At 42.1% G+C, this 17,579-nt stretch overlaps 1 long non-coding RNA gene across 2 annotated transcripts in view; it reads right to left on the bottom strand.

The window, feature by feature from the left end:
• The window catches only part of LOC310704825, a 74,682-nt gene that overhangs the window by 17,723 nt on the left and 39,380 nt on the right, over positions 1-17,579 (bottom strand). The window contains exons 1-3 of one of the 2 annotated variants that reach the window (XR_014525051.1): positions 13,800-14,004; positions 4,649-4,815; positions 1,868-1,915 (exon numbers count right to left, since the gene is read on the bottom strand). This is a non-coding gene — a long non-coding RNA (uncharacterized lncRNA). Of the gene's footprint in view, positions 1-1,867; positions 1,916-4,648; positions 4,816-13,799; positions 14,005-17,579 lie in introns of those variants that run through there. The other variant, XR_014525050.1, reaches the window with a different exon arrangement.

The following is a 17,579-nucleotide window of genomic DNA, read 5'->3' as shown; positions in this document are numbered from 1 at the left end:
GCAAGCCTCATTGATTTCAGTAAAACATATCTCCCATAGTCTAAGGGTATGTTTAAACGATAGTTATTACCTCTCTTTGGGGGGTCTTGGGAACATGTTCTTTGAGGAGGGGCCAGGAATCTCTACCACTGATGAATCAACATTCTTTTCAAATTTGGGGAAAGGCTGCCGTTTAGTGGTAGGAAATCTGCTTTGCATGCAGAAAATTTGCATGCAGGAATGTCTCAAATCTTGAAGAAAGGCTGCCAGTCAGGGCATACAAACTACTTGGGCCAATGGTTTGACTTCATAAAGGCAGCCTCCTAACAACTCCCAAGACTCTTTTGGGTAAGCCATGAAACTTATACAGTGGTACCTTGGTTTAAGAGCAGCTTAGTTTATGAACAACTTGGATTAAGGACGCTGCAAACCTGAAAGTAGGTGTTTTGGTTTGTGAACTTTGCCTTGGAATAAGAACATGTTTCGCTTCCTGTTGAGTGTGTTCCATTTGTAAATTGAGTCCCCCACTGATATGGGAAAGCACGCCTTGGTTTAAGAACGGACTTCCAGAACAGATTAAGTTCATAAACCAAGGTACCACTGTACTGATATAAAAGCCCTGTACTTTTAGAGTGTAGCTATGTCCTAAGAGTATCAAACCCCTCTGTCATTTTTTATTATTTTTTTTGAAGCCTAACAGCCCCTTGCTTGTAATACTGCCAATGGCTGTGCCTCTGTTCTCTGCCCTCAGGTAGGGTGAACAGCACAGCCAGAGGTTTGATGTTTTATTGTGTTTTTAATATCCTGTTGGAAGCTGCCCAGAGTGGCTGGGGAGGCCCAGTCAGATGGGCGGGGTATAAGTAATAACTTTTTATTATATTATTATCTGTTCACAGTAAGGTTGCCAAAGTCTGTATCTTTATAGGTGAAAAGCAAAGCCACCATCTGTATTTCTTTTATTGCAGGGATATTCCTGTTGAATACTTAAGCTGTTTCTCAGTCCTTCATTACCTTTGCAAAATCCCTGATTCTCATAATCTGATCTTATTCTCCTGTCTGTGCCTGTGTACTGAGATTCAGTACAGCAGAGAGAAGACTCAATGGGGATAACTTTTATCCATTTGGTTATTTATCTGCAATATTTATTTTTTCCACTTATTATCCAAGCTAGTCCACAGAAAATGAAACAATTAAAACATCCCATCACACACAATAATTCAGCCAACTAAAATTTTTAAAAGACAGACAGAGGGAGCAGAACAGCTGTAATTAAATGTTTAAGCGTGAAGTTCTTCAAAAGGCAGGGATACACAGCACAGGTGGGGCAAGATCTCTACGTGATAGTAGGGAGTTATCAAATGCAAACTCATCAATGCAGGAACACTTCCCACAGCTGTCCCTGCATGGACTCAAGCCACCAACCTTCTGGTCAGCAGCCAGACCCACTAACCCATTGTGCCACTATTAGCCAGGATCAGAAACCTCTTGATTTAAGAATAGGTTGCAAATGTTCACATGTTTAGATGCCCACTTAAAAAGAATACAATGGGTAAACCAACCTTTAGAGTGGTATCTCAAAATACAGTAATAAGAAAGAGCCTGGTTTACAATAAAGTCACATTCACTGAACTATGTATGGAGTAAAACCCTGCTTTTCAATAAATTTCACTTTCTGAGGATATTCCTTTTTAACTGTGTGAAACTGTGATACTGTTAATAGCTCCTAGCTCATTTGTTTGCTATAAGATGTGAGGCATAGGGCTAGGGTTTTGAAAGGACAGAGCTACAGGTTAGAGGTCCAGTGCAGGATTGTCCAGTTTATGCACATCCAATCTAGCAACACAAAGCACTGGAGTGTTGTAAGAAAGCGGTATAAGATTTACATTACCTTAGTGGCTCAATGGCGCATGGCTGAAATCAGTGGTGGCTCCTCATTCTGTCGAACACAAAACTGGTTCTAAATGGTTAATGTTGGGTTGAATACAGAGACAGCACATTCAGAACTCGGTGTAAAGAAATCAATTACTTGAAACCAAGTTTCACCTCTGCATTTGCGATGTCTCAGGTAAGACTAAATTACAGTGCCCTACAGTGTATGGGGTCAGCATTTTCCTATGAATGCCTTTTCAGCCTAGTGTACCATGGCAGTCCCAGAGACTCAGAGATGTGACAATGTCTGGAGGTAAGAATTAAAACTGTTCTGGGAACTATTGTTCACCTTGCACAAGGGAGTCAATTTGGAAACGGCACAGAATAGCTTTTTCTTTTCTTTCTTTCGTTTATCTTCAAACACAATCTATATTCTCCAAGTTAACAACTTTAGCATCCTTGGTCAAATGTTGCCTGCATTATTTTTTCCCCAGACTCCTTCTTTTTAATAGCCTTGACCAGTGCTTTTTTTTTCTATTAAAAAAAATGTTAAGGGGTGCTCTCATTTTGACTCAAGAAAATCACCATTTTATAGTTCAAATCAGGAAAAATAAATACAGTAAATGGACAAAAGTACAGTGGACGCTCGGGTTGCGAACGTGATCCATGTGGGATGCACGTTCGCAACCTGTAGCGTTTGCAACTTGCAGTGGCGTTTCTGCGCATGTGTGGGTTGCAATTTGGCACTTCTGCGCTTGCGTGACCGCCGAAACCCAGAAGTAACCTGTTCTGGTACTTCCCGGTTTAGGCAGTCCGTAACCCAAAAAAAATGCAACCTGCAACCTGACATGTCTGTAACCCAAGGTATGACTGTTCAAAGATTCACAAAATGTTTAGGGGTATGTGTACCCCTGTGTCCCCTCAGGGGAAAAAAGCACTGGGGTCTGACCTGGGCAGAGAGTGGGTGGCCTGGGGATGAGTCCTAAGGACCACGAAGAGATCTGGAGGATGGCATTTGGACCCTGGTCCTGAGGTTCCCCACATCTGACATAAGGAGTCAAAGTAACCCCACAGTCATTTTATTCCAAAACAACATTGAAGTCCCACTTTATCTCAAAAGATCCTTGTGGTCCCATGTGACTCCCCCCCCCCCCCCGAGGAAAATTTCTTCTAAGCGCATGCATTGTCTTAGCTAGATTTGCCAGATTTTGGAGAACCTTAACTCTGTGTGGCTCTTTTATGATATGGTACATGGTAGGCTTTTAGCACGACACCGGCAAATGAGAAAAACAAGGCCATGTACAGCATGAATGGGAAGCCTGTGGCTGCTGAACTCCCATCAGCCCCAGCCAGCATGGCCAATGATGAATGATTATGGGAGTTGTAGCCCAATAACAGACTGGAGATTGTTGTTGTTGCTGCTGCTGCTTAAGCAATGAGAACTAAATGTCTTCCTTAAGATTTAAAGTACAGCTAATTCAACAAGCAGTAGTTTTGTTGCATGCCATCCCAAATCTCTGAATGGTATGAGATTCCAGGCGCTTACTCAGGGCTTGTGTTCAGTGCCGTAGCGTGGGTTGTCAGCACCCGGGGCAAGGCAAGTAATTTGCGCCCCCTAACCCGTGGATTTGCGCCCCCTAACCCGTGGATTTGTGCCCCCTAACCCTAACCCCCAGATGTTGCGCCCGGTGCGGCCGGCCCCCCCTGCACCCCCCACGCTACGCCACTGCTTGTGTTTGCTTTTGGGAATGAGTTACAGCAGAGACTGTAGTCTATCTTATGTATCGTTTTACACGTATCTACAACCTACGCCTGAGATGGAGGGGCTCACAACATCAATGTTCCAAAAGGGTCTTGTTTCTCCTATAGCCACAACCTTGGATTCAAACAGAAATCAAATGTGGCTCTCAAACATGGTTGCCCTACCTCTCTGGGTTGCTGCTTTCCTTCTGGGTCACATCAAACTCTCCCTTCTCACCATTGTCTTTTTCTAATTGCCAGCCAGTTGAGGGAGCTCACCCATTTGTCATCTCACACAGATCCATTTCCTTTGTTCCCCTTAAAGGCCTATCACCCAGCTTATCACCTCAACAGGAAACTAGCTTGACTTATATTTAAACACTTGCTGCATCCAAAGGTTAGAAGGGTCTCTGCATACAGCCTACTTCTCCCCACCCCAAATCCATAACAGTATCATTGTAAGCTCACTGGATTCGACGCAGAATTATCCATGAAGTTCACTGTTAGAGGAACCCTGAGCATGGCAGAATTATAGCCCATATACTCTGGTTTGGTCCCATCATTGCTCCATTTGGATAAGAGCATGTTCTTGATTCAACCTGAATATCTTACACTGTAAATTGGATACATACAATCACTGTAAAAAAAAAATTGCATTTTATTAAGATGATGAGTCTTTGGGGTTGCTACAGGGCTGTGAGATTTATTGTGACATAAGATAATGCACGAAAATTGTCCAGTAGCACCTTAGAGACCAACTAAGTTTGTTCTGGGTATAAGCTTTTGTGTGCATGCACACTTCTTCAGATACACTGAAAGAGAAGTCACCAGACCCTTATATATAGGAGCGTGGGGTGGGGTTTTTCTCAGAAGGTAGGAGGTAGGTGATTGACTCAATGGGTATGGTAAACCTGTTGACGACTGTTAACAACTGCAATAGTCCTACAGGAAAAAGCAAGGGATAGTATGCAGATGACCAAAATAGCTTTAGCATATGTAATGAGACAAGAATCCAATATCTCTATTCAGAGATATTCATCAGACCAACACGGCTACATACCTGAATAAGATAATGCAGACAAGAGCCCACAAAACATCTTTTTGCTGCAAGAAACCATTTGCCTCTTCAAATTCAACAGAATTCTTTGTTGAGAAACATCTTGTGATCTCCAAGAAACTTATGCTACAATAAGACTGAAATCCTGTGTACACTTTCCTTTGAGTTAGCTGCAATGAAAACACAAGTAAAGCATAAGTAAACATGAGTAAATAGAGTTGTGCTGCACATTTCTTACTACTTCTAAATGTTAATTATTTTGATAGAGGATATAAAATTTGCAGAGCAATCCTACTTAGTCTGTTCAGAAATAAGCCCTGCTGCGTTCATGGGGCATACTCCCATGTAAGTGTGCATATATACACTTAATGAACAAGCCCCACTTAACTCCATGGGTCCATTTGCCCAAATAAACATTTATAGGATAGTGCTTTAAGTTTTTTTTTTTCCTGGAAACCAACTAACTGCTTGGAATAGTAGCACTGCACAATATACCATTAAAGCCAGTGTGGTGTAGTGGTTAAGAGCGGTAGTCACATAATCTGGGTAACCGGGTTCGCGTCTCCGCTCCTCCACATGCAGCTGCTGGGTGACCTTGGGCCAGTCACACTTCTATGAAGTCTCTCAGCCTCACTCACCTCACAGAGTGTTTGTTGTGGGGGAGGAAGGGAAAGGAGAATGTTAGCCGCTTTGAGACTCCTGAAGGGGAGTGAAAGGCGGGATATCAAATCCAAACTCTTCTTCTTCTTCTTCTTATATCTGAACAAAAATATAGGTCAGCGCATGAAAAAAATAAAATAGTATAATTGTTGGTGATCACGTTAGAATTAACAGTATAACACCGTCTTCCTTAGTTGTTAATTTGTGCGAAGACTTTTCACTTTCACTATATGTTAGCAGGCAGTGCCCCCTGGCGGCACAAAATTAATCAAGTTTCATTTTAGTCACTAGGAAGGAAGTACGGGGAAGGCACTAGCCAATTTACAACTAAGGCACACAATGATGTAGTTGTGTGTGTTTTTTTCATTTGAAAGCATAAACCTTCTGCATTTAAGAGATATATCTTCTCCCATGCAGGTAAACATCAATGGGACAGGAAGGGACTCCTTGTACCGAGTCAAACCATTGACCCATCTTGCTAAGTATTGTCTACAACTCTCCAGGATTTCAAGGCGCCTCTCCCAACTGTACCCAGAGATGCTGGGAATTAAACCTGGGAACTTCTGCTTGAAAGGCAGATGCTCTGCCACTGAGCAATGGCCCTTCCCCAGCTGCAGGCTTCTAGATTAGACACTGATGCACAAAGTATTGTTTTAAAAAACCAAGACTCCTTGCACTCTCCTCTGCTCCCTCTTTCTTTCCACCCAGGGCAGCCCTGCCTTCTGGGCCTCAGTGGTGGCAGCCCCTCTCCTCTTCCTCACCTGCTCTCGAGTAGCCACTACAAGCTGCCCAAGGGAGGAGACCACCAGCAGCAGCAGCCATGGAGAGGCCGCTATCACTCAGGACAAACGCCTGCTCATACACTTTCCCGAGCTTGGCAGTAGCAGCAGCACAGGAAGGAAAAATAGGGACATTCCAGGATCAAATCAGAAGCCCAGATGGCTTTTGTAATTCCAGTACTGTCCCTGGAAAATTGGGATAATTAGAGGGTATGGAGAGTACTAGGCCTAGGATTCCATAATGTGGGGGGGAAGATTGGATATACGGTAATTGTAAGAGATTATATATATATATATATATATATATATATATATATATATATATATATATATATATATATATATATAAACTTATTGGGAGTTAAGCAGGCAGGTATACGTTTGCATTGTTAGTCACTTATATCCACCTAATAATTATATGCTGGCATTGGATCTTGCCTTGAGATACAAAATAAATAAATAAATAAATAAATAAATAAATAAATAAATAAATATTTATACCACGTTCACCTGGCTGGGTTTCCCGAGCCACTCTGAGCGGCTCTGAACAGAATATTAAAAACACGATAAAACATCAAACATTAAAAACTTCCCTAAACAGGGTTGCCTTCAGAGGTCTTCTAAAAGTCAGAAGAAGAGTTTGGAACTGATATCCCGCTTTATCACTACCCAAAGGAGTCTCAAAGCGGCTCACAATCTCCTTTCCCTTCCTCCCCCACAACAAACACTCAGTGAGGTGAGTGGGGCTGAGAGACTTCAGAGAAGTGTGACTAGCCCAAGGTCACCCAGCAGCTGCATGTGGAGGAGCGGAGACGCGAATCCAGTTCACCAGATTACAAGTCCACAAGTCAGCTCTTAACCACTATACCACACTGGCTCTCAGATAGTTGTTTATTTCCTTGACATCTGATGGGAGGGTGTTCCACAGGGCAGACGCCACTACCAAGAAGGCCCACTGCCTGGTTCTTTCCCGCTACTGTGGAAGTAGCCAACTTTGGTTCTTTCTAGCTATGTAGACTTGGAAGGGCATAGCAAAGCACCATATGTGTCTTGAAGGATGTGCTTCTATCTTTCCTCCCACAAAGCCATGTGGTGGAAAGGGAACATAGTTCAGTAGCAGAGCAAATGCCTTGAGCTGGATAGGTTCCAGATTCAATCCCTGGAATTACCAGGTAAAAGGTTTGTTTAGTAACTGAAGTAAAGAATTTGGCCTGAGACAATACTGGGCTAAATGGATAAAATGTCTGCTCTGGTATAAGGTAGCTTCCTTTGAAGCTGTTTTATTCTGTTTTAGAACTAAACCTGCACAGGCATATTTATCAATTCAGCAGTTACAGCCAAATGATAGAGGGGCGAATCAAACCGTATTTCATATTCTGTAGTTTTATTTGCATAAAAAAGATGGCCTTCATTACAGCTTTTTCGTTCATATCCTTTCCAAATATCACGCTTTCTGTCTTCAAATGAGAGATGACAGGGAAGAGACAACTTGTAGGATCTGTGCAGGCTTCTGCTATTCTTAACTGACCCTCATCAGGGTGCATCTCATTTTAGCTCATTTTGTGAGAACTGCTTAATGCAATTAGCGAATGCAGAAGACAAAACGAGGCAATGTCACCAGCAAACGGAGAATAAAAGACAAAGCATGCAGGAGTCATTAGCTCTAATGGAGATGATTTAAAAATAATCAGGAAATTCCTCATTCACCGAACACTATCTACATTGGGGTGAGGAGGGGAAATGGGGAAATCTAATACTGCCAGACTGTTCAGGGAATGGCTTTTGAGCTAGTGAAGGCAGAAATGCCTTTATTTCTGATTCTGTGTGATTTTTCTGATTTTCATGGTGTTCCGGTGGGCTTCCCCAGTCCCGTGGAACAAGTTTTCAGAGTATATTGAGAGCTATGGGGATAAGCAGGAGTCAACAAACAGCACCTCCCCTTCTCTTACGTTGGTAGATGCCTCCAAAAGATATTCATGGGTTGTCTTTACAAAGGCTTTTAGGCTCTTGTCTGGAAGATCGTTGTACCTTAATGCTGTGGATTTGATGTTTCTGGTTTCCTATGGCAGGCTTGATGATTTCATAATAAAAAAATATATTTCCAAGTAGGGCCGCAGGAAGATGTCAATGTTAAGATGCTCAGAAGCCCTCTACGACAGGAAAAAGAAAACAAGGTTCAGAATGGAAGAGAGAAAATTCAGAGGTGCTAGAAAAAGAGGAGGAAGAGTAGCTGGGCACAAGAAGGCATATAATAATTATAATCATAATGTTCTGAGTGTACTATCGACCTTCCTATGGGCAAAGGTAGCAGATTTGACTGGTGTGGTTCTTTGTTGTTGTTGCTTTGCATTATTGGCCCAACCTTTTTGCTCTTTGAAATAGGATGCTCACACACTTGGGGGATGCAGGGGCATTTTTATGATTTGAATTATAAAATATATGCCTAGTCTTATGCCTAGATACGATTCCCCTATCAGCAAATAAAGGGTCCATTAGTTGTTAGAGGAAGAGATGCATTTTTTTCTGATTCTCTGTTCTCTCTGCAGCACTCCACACCACTTCTGTGTTTCAAGGTACAGACTCCCCCCACACACACACACATTTTTCCATGTATAAGACTAGGTTTCCCCCCTAAAAAATAATGTCCAAAATTTGGGGGTGTCTTATACATGGGGGCCATCTCTTCCCGTTTTCTTAAACTGGAGTCCCCCAAAATAGGGGTGTCTTATACATGGGGGCGTCTTATAGACGGAAAAATACAGGGTGGGTGGGTGGGTATATAAAATAAAATATCTCCTTTTTATAAAAGGGCTTCATGAAGACAGAAAGACAGAAACGTTAGGGATGATGGGGGGGAAACCCTCAAGTTTTGACTCCTGAGGCAAGTCTAGCTGTCTCACAAATTCATGTTAGATGCGGAGCCATACTTGAAGTACAGTGTTCCTGGACTGCTTAAAGTAAAAGATCCAACCACCTTGGTTTGAACTGGTTTGGTAATTACAAGGTTTCTTAATGAGAATTTTCGGCGGGGGGGGGGAGAGATGCTGGGGGCTTCCGTCATCATCTGAAAGTTCTCACCTAGCTTTTAATGTTGTACGTAGGGGTGGGGATTATCTACTTTTATGTTCTCTCTACTATACTCTCACATGTGGTAAAAAGAAAAATCACATTTATTCCAACAACAGCTAATGCACATTAGTAATTCATCCTTCTTCCTGAGTGTATGTGCTCCGACCTCTAGTGGCAAGAGAGATAAATTATTGAGTTCTATCCATTTCTGCTCATACATTATGACATATGACATAATACCTGATATGATTCATACAATAATATAATTAGAAGCCATACTATTAATAATCTAAAAAGGTTAATTATTCATTAAATACAAAAATGGCCTGCAACTTGATTGGCAATGTTCCTTGTTTTCCTTATCTTCAAAACAATAGAGCTGATATTTGCATTTTAAATAATATTTTAAACATCAATATAAAATAAGTAATAATAAAATTACTACTCCTACTCCTATTTACACCCCATTTTTCTGCTCTCTTCTCAGACTGCTGTATAACATAACCATGAAACCATACCGTAAAATTATTTAAACACAACTAACAATTTTTTTAAAAAAAAACAACCAGAATAAACATGCATACAATATAATCACTAATTTCTATAAAATATTGCTTGTAAACATACTAAAAGCTTAAGAAAAAGTAAAATGCCAATTAAACTGAATGAACAAAAATATTTGTCAAAGGAGGGTGGGATACAGGTGGGATAAATTATCAAGTGCCTTGTTAAAATAAACTTTAATTATACCAGTAAAATGAGTCCAATTCTTGGCTTTTTTAAAAGGAAAAAAAAGTCCCCATAGCAGAGTCTGCATGCTTACCTGCTGTTACATATGTAGACTCCTGCCATGTGACCAGGGGTTTTCCAAAGGTCTGAACAGAGCCTACACAAGCTCTCCCCCTGAGACTGGCCATGCTTCATTCTGCTTGCATGTGTACATCTTATTTACATGTACACCACAGTTTCAGGTTAATGTGTCCGCTGGGTCATTTATCACAATCCTGTTTGCCCTGCTCCCACATGATTACAATCCTGAATGTCACAGGAAGAGTCATTTCTGAAATTTATTACTATTTAATTGTTTTAAGTTGCTTGCTCCACAATAAATTCTCCAAGTGACATGCAAAGCATAAGTAAAGCATAAGTAAAAGTAATGCACTGTAACAACAACAAAAATGGTTCATAAAACGAACAACTGTCAATAAAAGAGCAGCATAAGTGTCAACAAGAACAAATCATCAACTGCAGCAATCAACAAACATCACTGTTGTCCTTCACATGCCTAAGGAAGACCCCAATATGTTTATCATAAAAAGTTTATTGTATATGGCATAGAGGCGTGCCTTGTGGCAAAAAGGACTGTTTGTCCATGTAGACCTGATGCTGTCTACTCTGACTGGCAGAGCTTCTCTGCAATCTCAGGCAGAGGTCTTTCCTATCACCTGAGATTCCAGGAATCCAACCTGGGACATTTCTGCATAATGCAGAACTTGCATTATGAAATATACTCAATAATAATAATAATAATAATAATAATAATAATAATAATAATAATAATAATAATAAATAATGTATTTATACCCCGCTCATCTGACTGGGTTTCCCCAGCCACTCTGGGTGGCTTCCAACAAAGTATTAAAATACAGTAGTTTGTTAAACATTAAAAGCTTCCCTAAAGAGGGCTGCCTTCAGACGTCTTCTAAAAGTCTGGTAGTTGTTCTTCTGTTTGACATCTGGTGGGAGGCGTTCCACAGGGCGGATGCCACTACCGAGAAGGCCCTCTGCCTGGTTCCCTGTAACTTGAGGGAACCACCAGAAGGCCCTCGGCGCTGGACCTCAGTGTCCAGGCAGAACAACGGGGGTAAAGACGCTCCTTCAGGAATGCCATAGTGATTTCATAGAATCATAGAATCATAGAGTTGGAATAGACCACAAGGGCCATTGAGTCCAACCCCCTGCCAAGCAGGAAACACCATCAGAGCACTCCTGACATATGGTTGTCAAGCCTCTGCTTAAAGACCTCCAAAGTAGGAGACTCCACCACACTCCTTGGCAGCAAATTCCACTGTCGAACAGCTCTTACTGTCAGGAAGTTCTTCCTAATGTTTAGGTGGAATCTTCTTTCTTGTAGTTTGGATCCATTGCTCCGTGTCCGCTTCTCTGGAGCAGCAGAAAACAACCTTTCTCCCTCCTCTATATGACATCCTTTTATATATTTGAACATGGCTATCATATCACCCCTTAACCTCCTCTTCTCCAGGCTAAACATGCCCAGCTCCCTTAGCCGTTCCTCATAAGGCATCGTTTCCAGACATTTGACCATTTTGGTTGCCCTCCTCTGGACACGTTCCAGTTTGTCAGTGTCCTTCTTGAACTGTGGTGCCCAGAACTGGACACAGTACTCCAGGTGAGGTCTGACCAGAGCAGAATACAGTGGCACTATTACTTCCCTTGATCTAGATGCTATGCTCCTATTGATGCAGCCCAGAATTGCATTGGCTTTTTTAGCTGCCGCGTCACACTGTTGGCTCATGTCAAGTTTGTGGTCAACCAAGACTCCTAGATCCTTTTCACATGTACTGCTCTCAAGCCAGGTGTCACCCATCTTGTATTGGTGCCTCTCATTTTTTTTGCCCAAGTGCAATACTTTACATTTCTCCCTGTTAAAATTCATCTTGTTTGTTTTTGCCCAGTTCTCTAATCTGTCAAGGTCGTTTTGAAGTGTGATCCTGTCCTCTGGGGTGTTAGCCACCCCTCCCAGTTTGGTGTCATCTGCAAATTTGATCAGGATGCCCTTGAGTCCATCATCCAAGTTGTTGATAAAGATGTTGAATAAGACCGGGCCCAAGACAGAACCCTGTGGCACCCCACTAGTCCCTCTTCTAATAATAATATTTCATGCTCTTTATTGTAGCTTGTAAAACAATGATTGAATTGGCCCCAAACCTCAGGCTTTTATATACATTATTTACACAATGAATTGTGTAATCATTCTGATTGGCTGATTCTGCTTCCCTCCTGAAGCCTGATTGGTCTTCTCCTGCAAGCCAATCAGTTGTTGCATTCTAGGATCCTACTTGCCTATTGTTCTAGGATCCAAGCTTAGTACATAACACATTCTCTTAAAATTGTAAGGATCTAAACGGAGCTCACGATATTTCGCGCAGAGCAATACTGTGTGACTGGCCAGACCTTTAAGAAGTGAGAAAGCTGTAGGGGGAAAGTCTTATCAAGCCCTACCTCTTTGGTACATCAGTGTGCACTCCCTTGCTAAGGTAGTGTGGGACACACAATTGTACAAATATAAGGGGATTCCTAAGTAAAGCTGACACTGCAGTTCAAACAGTACACTGAGACAGCTAGCCTGACACAAAAGATATCAAGGAGAAATACATGCTCTGCTGCACTTCTGTTGTTATACAGCCAGTGCATAGTCTAAATCTAAAAGCTACTGGGATTATTAGAAGTCAGTCCTAGCAAGTGTTTTAAACAGGCGTTTCTTTTGTTGCTCCTATCTAAGCTCGACAATAGACTCTATATAGACAGTATTTTGGTGGCACCTCCGGCGCAGTTAAGAATTATTTTCCCCGAGCATCTTGTCGGCTGGCAAATGATCTCACCGCTAGGTGGCGTGCGGCTCAATTACTTTGCAGGTTTGGAAGTCGTCGAGCTCACAAATGTACTAATGTAGGAACACAGGAAACTGCTTTATAGGAAGTCAGGGCTCAGTGCTGTCGGTGCATCTACAGGCCACATTCCGGCTTTCAGCTCTGATCAATCTGGCAGCCCAACCTGGCTGAGTCTGTTGGGTGTGGAGGGCACCAGGTGGGCACAGGCTGTCACAAATTCAAGGCGGGTTATGGCAGATTGCTTCTCTAATAACTTGAAATAATTGTTTAATTTGCCACAGTTTCAATAGTATTACCAGGCAAGGCTAGTTCATTACATCTGAACGTTATTGACTATCTCCAGTATGCTCTGACCCACAAGGAAACTTATAAACCATGTAGGCATATCTATGGGTGAGCCAAAATGTTACAAATAATTACTATTAATAAGGAAGTGGCTGTTTTTCAAGTGTCAGTAAAAACCGGACAACTAAATCCAGAATACTTGAATGGCTATGCAAAAGTCCCCAGAGCCCGGTTCCAAGTTCCTCATGTGGCTCAAGTACAGTTATTTATTATTATTTGAAAATAATATTTATATGAAGGTGGAAGAATGCAGGAAGCAGCAGGTGAGAGTAGGACTATGCAATGGATCAGAAACACTGTATATAACGGATTAATTTAAATGCTTTTAGAAGAGTCAGCAAGAGGGAACCTGTGATGAGAACGGTCCCTCTATTCCTAGGAATGTAGGAGCCCACCAAGCTAACCCTATGGAGGACTCACTTTCATGACCTCCATGAATACGTTTTATGGAGTATAGTGAAGCCTTGCTCCTCCTCCTCCTACTACTACTACTACTACTAATAATAATAATTTATTTGTACCCCGCCCATCTGGCTGGGTTTCCCCAGCCACTCTGGGTGGCTTCCAACAAAGATGAAAAATACATAAATGTGTAATGTGCACGGACTGCACTGTGAGTCACTCCAAGATAAATGTGCAGCCTTAGACAGAAGTCCTACTCACACTTACCTGGGAATAAGTTCTGTTGACTTCAATTGGGCTCACTTCTGAGTAGAAATGGATAGGACTGCACACTGTTGCATTCAGCTATATGCTGTCAACTACCTATTTTCAATTACATACCCTTAAGTATGTGTTTTTGTGTAGTCCTGAATACTTGAATCTTTTCTAGTGCTTTCCTGAAACTGACTTTCTTGGCCCAAACTTGAACAAGGTGAATTCTTGGAACATGAAACGTCCTACAGACAGATCTTAGAATTAACACATCAGGGCATCAAAGGATGGCCGCTTTTGCATTGCTAAAAAAAGAAGAAATGCAACACCAGAAAGGAGGGGAGAAGATGCAGATTTGCATTAAAAGAATATGAGCTAATTTATGGTATAAATGCAAACATAGAAATAATTACCATAATATAAATAAAACAATAACTCACCAAAGTGCCTCGTCTGCCAACTGTTGAAGGGCAACTTCAAGCCCGTTTCCTTTCTTACAGTTCTTTATATTAGACTTGCACCAGACAACACTTACTTCAGATAGAAGATATTATTTTTTTAGACTGAGGACTATCCTCTGTAAAGGAGGATACATGGCCAACCTAGAGAATCAGACACATTTCAAAGTGCATAAGGCCCTTGATCAAATATTAAAGGAAATAATCAAAGAAGCATGGAGCTCCTCCAATACGTCTGGGAGTATATCCAGAGAGACATGCACACAGCAAAGGTGGTTTTGGTGTGCGCTGTTTGGCATTGAAACATTCACCACATCAAGACACAATTCACTCAAGAGGTGATTCACAAGTGACCTTCACCACTGTGCTAGTAAATAAAACAGAATCTCTCTCTATGTACACACATTTTCTTTGCATGGGTGAAAATACTTCCCTGGATCATGGCCACAGGATTCAATCCAGAAAAGGTTTTAACACTCATAAACACAATACCACAGCGGTTGTCAACCTGCTGTATTGGACTGCCACTCCCAACCAGCATGACCAATGGTTGGGAATGGAGGGAGCTGCAATCCACAAATTCTAGAAAACACCACCTTGACTATCCCTGCAATATCACCCAGGCTTTTCATGCCAAACTGCTAGCCACAGTTTTCATCCTGGGAGAAAATGGGCCCTGCATCCTCTTGTTAACAGAGCCACTTCGCAGGTTGGGCCTTGTCTCCTCTGCATGAACTTGGACTATGTTCCTACTTCATCTATGCGTTGCAGGCTGAGTTGAAATGTTCCAGAATTTTACCAGATAGCACTTTTGTATACCAGTTAATGTGTATCAGCACACACAATGCTTTTATGTGCCGCTGTAAATGCAAGTGTTTTGCTGCAGGGTCATGCAGCGTACATGTGCTGGAAAACTATGGTCCTGGGCAATCACGTCATCCCTCAATGATGCATTCATCAAAATGCTCTTAGGGCATCTGTTTTTATTTACTTTTACATTTTAATCAGTTTTCCAACCTGCCTCTTTGCTTACCTTCAAAAACTCCAGGTGACTTGCAATACAAAATAATTTTCAAAAACAAAAAAGCATGAGGGGAAACCTGCAGTATACTCTTAGGTAAAGGTAAAGGGACCCCTGACCATTAGGTCTAGTCGTGACCGACTCTGGGGATGCGGCACTCATCTTGCTTTAGTGGCCAAGGGAGCCGGCGTATAGTTCCAGGGTCATGTGGCTATCATGACTAAGCCGTTTCTGGCAAACCAGAGCAGCACACGGAAACGCCATTTACCTTCCCGCCGGAGCGGTACCTATTTATCTACTTGCACTTTTGACGTGCTTTCGAACTGCTAGGTTGGCAGGAGCAGGGACTGAGCAACGGGAGCTCACCCCATCGTGGGGATTTGAACCGCGACCTTCTGATCGGCAAGTCCTAGGCTCTGTGGTTTAACCCACAGCGCCACCCACTAGTATACTCTTAAGCATAGCTAAAATAGCCTGGTCAGTTTCCTGACCAAATGGCTTCTGGAATAAGATCTTTATATCCTTCCTGAAAACATGAAGGAAGCAGGCTATGCAGATATCCATGCAGATATCCTCAGGTGGCATTGATGAAGTTGCTCTCTCTCTCCATGAAGGAGACACTAGGTGAAACTCATGGCTCTGTTTCTGCTCAGTATTCCTCTCCTTATAGCAATCCACTAACAGGATAACAATGGCAGCTATATTCTTTATTCTGTGATTTTGGGTGTATCATATTTCAACGTAGCACCATGTCTAGGGGAAAAAATGTGGCTAGGGAAACTGAAGTTAAGAGAAAGGGGAAGGTGAATTTAGTATTGGGTTCATTTCTTGCTCATGTTGTCATCTTGGAAAAATTGCCAATTCAAGACCACATTCAGGGCCATGTATAACCAAATCAAGAACTACACAATGGCATTTCCAGGTCAAGGTCTCCAAAGACGGCAGCCTAAACTGGAGGTTCTGGAATATACAACATGAAAGATAGCAAGAAAGCAGCACACACTATTCTGTTGAACAGGGTAGGTAAAAGGTAAAGGAGAAAAGGAGTAGGCAGAAGGCAGACGCTGATATCAGGCGTGGTCAATTTAGAAGGACTAACATTGCATTTCCTTCTGCAGATATCTCTAAGGTCTGAGTTCCCAAGATCCAGTCATATCTCTAAGTTTTGGGCTCAGACAGAGTTGGCCAAGCACTTAGCACTCTCAGGCAGCTGTTGTGGCCCAGATACCTTGGCAGGGTTCACTGCTGTGCTAATCCTGGACCCTCAACGCTAAATTGCTGAGTACGTGAACCACTCACTATTTTACTTATTTTACTTATCTTCAATGCCCCTGGTGTAGCATTGTAGGAAATTAAATGACAGGGATAGGGATAGGTACTGGAGGAGGAATTCATAATGTGTTAGGGAATGAGGAATTCATTTGCTCCACTTTTTTGCAGCAGACCAAGCCAATTTGACATCCCTGAACTTACGGTTGCAGATCCAAACTCAACCGTAAATTGGTTTTCAGACTTCTCTGGATTTTGCAATGCTATTTTTCGGCCCCACCCCCTAAAGCGTGTGCACAAAAATACATTTTAAAATTTATACATTTTACAGGCAGATCGTGTGTGCATTCAGAAGCCTACAAGAACAGGATGAAACAGGCTTATTACGGACACCAGCAAAACTGACATGGGATGGATTTAGGTCCATCTCTACTACTGTGTTTCAGGGTGATTTGCAGACCCAGCCACTCAGCCCACTCAGCCCTTACTGCTGAAGCATATAAGCCTGCCAGAGGGCCCACTGATGTAGGAGCTGGGTCACAAGATGGCACTTTGCTGGGGACCCCTCAAACCAAGATGCAGTCCTAGAATCTGAGATTCCCACCTGAAGTTCTGGGGTCCCCTAACACAATTTTAAAACACAGTGCCTTTCTGTTGGAGTGGGTTTCCTGTTGCTATTTAATTTCACAGTGCAGCATAATAACTTTATAATAAGCACAAATACAACCAAAAGCGATTAACCCATGAAAGAACATAGGCCATGTCAGTAAGCCTGCATAAAGGAGACCTGTGTAATGTAAGCATCATGGGTAACATTTTTACGAGCAATTTAAATGTGAGGATAGAGACTTGATGAATCAAACTGGACAAGGCATGTCATGTCTAGAAACTGCATGCAAAAAATACATTTGGGAACAGTCTGAATGGAGCTGGAAACAGTGTTCAACAGGACTTACGATTTTAAAACTATATGCAACCACAAAGTTGAAAAATATTACATGCGTATATGTGCAACTTGGTGTCTAATCTTTTGCACCAGGTTTTGCA

Source organism: Podarcis liolepis, assembly GCF_965112155.1.
Source record: "Podarcis liolepis genome assembly, chromosome: 4".
NCBI lineage: Eukaryota > Metazoa > Chordata > Lepidosauria > Squamata > Lacertidae > Podarcis > Podarcis liolepis.
Note: the sequence above shows the minus strand (reverse complement) of the source record. Positions and strands in the feature narration are given on the sequence as shown.